The sequence below is a fragment of the Chrysoperla carnea genome, chromosome 2 (genome assembly GCF_905475395.1).
Source record: "Chrysoperla carnea chromosome 2, inChrCarn1.1, whole genome shotgun sequence".
Lineage (NCBI taxonomy): Eukaryota > Metazoa > Arthropoda > Insecta > Neuroptera > Chrysopidae > Chrysoperla > Chrysoperla carnea.
This window is the reverse complement of record NC_058338.1, coordinates 78,875,609-78,882,137: the sequence shown is the minus strand read 5'-3', so window position 1 is coordinate 78,882,137 and position 6,529 is coordinate 78,875,609. Positions and strand designations below refer to the sequence as shown.

Here is a 6,529-nt window from a genome sequence, read left to right as displayed (position 1 = left end):
ATTTAAAAACTAAATAAAATTATAAATAATTTTCACAGCTTGATTGGTATGAAAAATATCACCAATTATTTTGATGAGTAAAATATTCCATCCGTCAATATAAGAGTTTTTAAATTCTAACTGACAAATAAATAATAAATATATTTGTCAAATTAAAATGATTGAATAATTTTTTTGTATTTAATATATTCATTATATTGATTATTGTAAATAAATAATTAATTAATTAATCAAGCATTGATTATTAATGGAATATGTCTTGTGTAACTTGACTTATATAAATTATTGGAGCATAACCTGTTTTGTTTAAACTGCTTGAAACTAGATTTTGAATTTTCGAAAAAAAAATCTAACTCATAGTTCAAGTGTACCAATGTCAGAATGCATGTGCTTTTTTACGTCTGGTGCCCTGAGCGATTACTTATCCGTGCTCAACGAAGTTAATATTAATAATAAGCAATATAGTCCAGAAAGAATCGGAGTATTAGTACAAAAAACTATTCCACCTGTATTTATTTTATGGTTCTCTCCAAATTGTCCTATTGATGATATAAATGCATGTTGCTAGGTCGGAAAAGTGGCCGACAAATTTCAAAATAATTTTCCTCAATAAAATTACGAAAATTGTTTATTATGCCCCAAGAAAACGTTTTTAAAGTATTTCGAAACCGAAAAAATGAAAATGACACAAAAAATTTGAAATTTTATTTATCAATTACTTATCCTTTTACGCGTCTTTTGTGAAAAATACATATCGATTCTCTGAACGGTTTCGGTGAAATTAACTAGCAAAATTAGTTTTTACCAAAAACAATAAATATTTCTCATAAACTGTACAGAAAATCGATATCAATTTTTCACAAAAGACATATACAAGAGTGATTAATTGATAAATAAAATTTTAAGCTTTTTGTTATCATTTTCATTTCAATTCTTTAAGTTATTTCGATACCGTAAATTGAAAATGATACCAAAGATTTAAAATTTTATTTTTCAATTAATCATTTTTTTATACGTCTTTTGTGAAAAATTCGTATCGATTCTCTGTATGGTTTAGGAGAAATTAACTATCAAAGTCATTGTTTTTACCAAAAGAAAGTTTTTCATTTTTATGCACACTTCTTAACGTAGTTCCAGCATGGTATTTGCAGTTTCTATGTTAAAGCAATGGTACAATTTTTTTTTCGACAGAATTTAACGAAAAATTAAATTTAAGAATTTAATAATGCTTACTATTAATTCCCAAAGTTTCAGAAATTTTGACCGTTTAAAATGGGAAATAATTATGCCAACGTCCCAATTTCGATCAATTTACGTCAAAATTAATATCTCGAAAGTGAAAATTAATTTCTAATTTTTTTTTTTAGAATTGTATTGTATAAACATTTTTTTCTACTTTTTCTTCAATATATAATAATATCATAAAAAATAGTTGGAGAGACCGGACATTTTACATGCTTTAAATGGGACAGGACCCTCAAAATCGCGAACTTTGTCTTTAAATATCTCGCGATCTAAACGGTCAAAAATTATGAAATTTTAGGAATTCATAGATAAAGCTATTATAAACCCGAGAAAAAAAATTCGGCCAAATCTGTCGAAAAGTGATTTCATGCTGGTACTACCTTAAGGAGGGTCCCTCACCAGTAATAGAAAAAATAAATTAGTAGAAAATGATCCAAATTTTTAGTATGTTGTAGTTAACGATACATATTATTAAATAAAAAAAAAATTGGGAAATTTGGGTATCTTATCGATCAATTAAGAGAGTAATTAATTAATTAAAAATACACTAAATAACATAATCATCCTCATATCAAGCTATGTTATTTAGTGTATTTTTAATTAATTAATTACTCTCTTAATTGATCGATAAGATACCCAAATTTTTTTTTGATTTAATAATATGTATCGTTAACTACAACATACTAAAAATTTGGATCATTTTCTACTAATTTATTTATTTCTATTACTGGTGAGGGAACTTCCTTAATTTTGATATGATTTTAAAGCTTAAAACTTAAGAGATATTGATAAAAGTTTTTTATGTAATTGGTAACATTTTTAAAAGTACTTATTGACCTTATAAAAAATAATTTATCGTATAAACCGTACAGATAATCGACTTGAAATTTATCTATACAGAAGGCGTATTAAATACTCATTTATTGACACACAAAATTTCAGTTTTTTGGTAATACTTTCGTTTTGGTATACAAAAGCCTTAGATTATTTGTACAATTTAGAACAAAAAAGGTATTTGCATAACTTCTCTAAAACTTATAGTTCCAGGGATATTAATTATTTAAAGTTCGAAAAAATGCGAAAATGACCACTTAAAATCCTGAAAAACAATATGAAAAACCTAAAATTTTAATGTTGCCAAAGTTATTAAATATTTTTCAAAAATCTCTTAACAAAGTTCCATAGCGCTTACTATACTCTGCGTGATTGGAAGAGAGACTGAACATATAGTTATAATTTAGCAAGTCTCTGTTTCATACACACAGGCTGACGATAAAATAAAAGGCTAAACACTATGGAACTTTGTAAAGGGTTGTTTGAATAATATTTAAGAACTTTGGCCAGATTAAAATTTTTGGTTTTTCATATTGTTTTTCTGGATTGAAATTTCGCATTTTTTCGAACTGAAAATAATTAATATCTCTATACTTTTAGATATAATTTGCAAATACCATTTTTGTTTTAATTTGTCCAAATAATCGGGTTCACAGCGATACAGAACATCGAAAGGTCTTCCAGGTCTTCCTCAAAGATATAATTTGCAAATACCTTTTTTGTTTTAATTTGTCCAAATAATCGGGTTCAAAGCGATAAAGAACATCGAAAGGTCTTCCAGGTCTTCCTCAGAGACTGCTAACCAAATGATGTTTAAAAAAATTATCTAAACAGTCTTAAAATATTTCAAACAAAAAAATTTGAAATTACCAATAATTTTTATATAAAATAAGTAAATATTGTTGTAGTAGGTATGTATAAAAAAAAGAAGAATTAAACTCGATGAACTCACAATGACAAGGACATTCCCATGTCAATTTACTGGCATTAGAACATTTATTTTAATAATATTTAAAAAATAGAAGCAATAAATTATTTACTTAGAAGTTTTTAACTACTATTTTCATTCATTCTAAAAATAATTAATCCATCTATGCACTAAATTGGTCAAAATTTTTAATGGGTGTTAAACTTCGAATTCGACCCAAAGCTGTGTTTTTTGGAAGCATATAGTTGGCTATGGCTTAGTTAAACCATATTTTGTTTCCTCTTTTGAACCATGTATTACATGCTGGGTCGCTTTTGGTCCGTAAGCCCGAAATAGCGAAAAATCGAAAATAATCAACCAACAGGGACATTAATTTGAATATTTAAATTCAAATTGCCGTACGTACTTAAATGAGCTGGCGGAACAAATAAATGTAAACCTGGTATGGGTACCGAGACACAGGGACATTATAAGAAATTGCGAAGCCGACGAGCTTGCCAGAAATTGCATAATGCTGCCGGACACAAGCATCAATAAATATCCGGGTGTTCCATTTGCGAAGTGCAAGTTGCTCCTCAAAGAGGATATCTTAAAAAGGGCCAATCTTAGATCGAGGGAGGAACGTATTTGTGGTACTACAAGACAGGTATGGTCTGAGTACAATCGCAGACGTTGCGAAGATCTTATATCACTTCCAAGGGCCTCTGTTCTCAAAGTTGTTGCGGCTATTACAGGACACTGGATGGGCGTCAGGCATGCTAAACGCCTGGGCCTGGCAGTGTATCACGACTGCTGCAGGAGCTGTCACAATGGTGAGGAGGAGGAGGAGGAGGAGATGTCTCATCTTCTCTGCCACTGCCCAGCTCTTGTCATGAGGAGATGGACTTACTTGAGCCAGCCTCTCTTTGACGACCTCTCCGACCTGGAGTCCGTCTACGTCAAAGCTCTGCTGCTGCTCTTAAACAGCTCCAAATGGTTTATGGAGTAGTAACCGGGGATGGACCAACCCTTTTTCGGTATCACAACGGACCCCATGGTCTAAATGTATCTCACCCCAGGACAGTCACTCTAATCTAACCTAACCATCAAATTTAAGTTAAACAAAAGGATCCCAAATTGTTGCAAATAAGTGCAAAAAATGATAAATTTTTTTAAATTTTCATGCAAACCTTTTTTAAGCACTGGATGAATTATTGAATTATATAGTTTGTCATCGAGATTCTACCATTTTACTTACTTTAAATTTACTATGTAGCTAAATATAAACACATATATTCTTTCTATGTGATATCGATATCCCTATTTAAAAAAAAAAAACGTGGCTTATTAATTATAGAAAACGTGACAATATTTATTTTCAGAAATATTTATTTATATTATAAATTGTTAATTACCAAAAAACTTTTCTAACTTTGGCTTTTTTAAACTTTTTTTTTGTCTACCTGCCTGCCTCTGTAATATAACTCATACTTACCTGGCGTCGAGGAAACCGTGATCAATGAGGCGGTTCCTCCAGGGCGAGGCTTTTCCATTGCACTACGGTAAGGCGGACCCTTGCGATCATCCCTAATGTGGATAATTCGATCGTGTAATTTTTGGTAATCGGGACTTCGTTCGCGCTTTGCGGGATAATATTAATAAAAAATCAATAATTTGGTTAATTTTGGATACATTTTGGAAGAAAGGCATAATGAGTATACTAAGAAAGTGTGTAACACAAATTTCATAGTAAAAGCATAAATTAATAATTTAATATTTTTGAATCATTCAATAATTTATATTAAGACCAGTAAAAATGAATTAATAATTCTAGTTATCTCAAGAATACGAAATGTATATATACTTAAACAATTGAGAATAAAATTGTTGTATTGTTGTTAGTCATAAGAAATCAACGATCATCAATAATTAATAAATAAATATTGGTACTAAGAAAATAACAAACTGCAAAGAAGTAGTAGCGTTCAACTTTTTAGCGTATGATGTAAGTAGGGAGTCTTTAAACATTCTGACAAATTAATATTACTAGGAAATATTCATAAATTACTACTGAATTTTAAATGTTTATATGAATCATGATAATTAAAACAAACGAAATTTGTCTCAAACGACCACTGTATACAGATTTTTCCTAAATGTTTACTTTATTAATGGTTATTGTGGCATTAAGATAATATGGCAGGGATTGGAAGGGATCTGTTTTTGCTTAGGGGAGAAGAACATTTCTGAATAAACTGCAAGGATAATTTACACAATTCGGAGAACTAATACCAATATTTTTTGTCGGCTTGACTCAACTTCAATATTTGCTACGTTTCCATATAAAATCAGATCTTCATGGCAAGCTTTCTGAAAGTTGTACCCTGCCTTTGCCGATGGTAGTCTTTGTCACAGAATTTAAAACGAACTACATTTTTGAGATTTTCGTCTATAAATTTAGGTAAAAAGGTTAGTATAAACGACAAAGTGTAATTTAACGGGAATTTCATGAAAAAATTATTTTTAACTATATTTTATTCATCCTTATGTTATTTCTCCAACATGTTTTTTCTGTCCATATCTTATCTTCTTTATTCCTTTCTCAAATTCCTTGATTTATACCTCATTTTCAAGCTGATCATGCTGGCTTCTGACGAAAAATAGACGCACAGCTTCAAAATGTACCGCTTAGGAAAAATCAGGCTAGAGAAATAATATTAAGATTTAATTTTGTTCATTATTTTATTTATATGTATATCATTCATATCTGTAATATAATTGCCTATAAATAAAAAGAAAACAAATTATCACTTATATGTAATTTCTTTAGCTTATTTGTAACCACGGGTACTGCGCTGCCGAATTCCGCATGGTTTGAAATAGCATATGTATATTGATTGATACATTTTCAACATAAGAAAACTACTAATTAATTAGAAAATACAACAAGTCATGCAAGTGAGTGCGACCCTTACATATAATCCGTATAATTAATTTTCAAAAGCCACCAGAAAAGTTCTTTTTTTATTGAGCGGCTGTCGAGGTATCCCATTTCAAAGTTTGTACAGGTAAGCATGTTCAATCTTGGAATGAAACTGTTTTATCCCATTCCTCTTTAACGGTTTTGTATACAGAGGTAAAAATTCGACTTTAATTTTATCAATATTTACTATAACATTGTATCAAATTTGTGTATGCCAAAATTTATTATTTATGGTAACATTACGAATTAAATTCACATAAATAAAAGCATGTGTTTGAGCTGTAATTTTGTTTCTTAATTCTTTGACCTTTTTTTAAATAAAACGCTCACGTGTAGGTTCATTCTTTTTTCAGCATATATTCGATCATTTTTAATTGTATCAGAATGAGAATTTATCCATAAGGACAGAATAGGGCAGATGATTTTTGCAAATATAAATTACCATTTAAGATTATCTATATACACTTCAGACTACAGAGAATTAATTTCTGCATTAAATTACAGGAGTTATTTTTTTATTTAAATAGGTTCAGCATCACGTATTGAATGAAAATGCACAA

General features: G+C 29.5%; 1 non-coding gene across 1 annotated transcript; it reads left to right on the top strand.

Moving 5' to 3' along the window:
* The first annotated feature begins 4,473 nt into the window (after positions 1–4,473).
* LOC123294327 lies at positions 4,474–4,635 on the top strand. Its single transcript, XR_006535081.1, has one exon. It is a non-coding gene; the product is annotated as a U1 spliceosomal RNA (small nuclear RNA).
* The last annotated feature ends 1,894 nt before the right edge of the window (positions 4,636–6,529 follow it).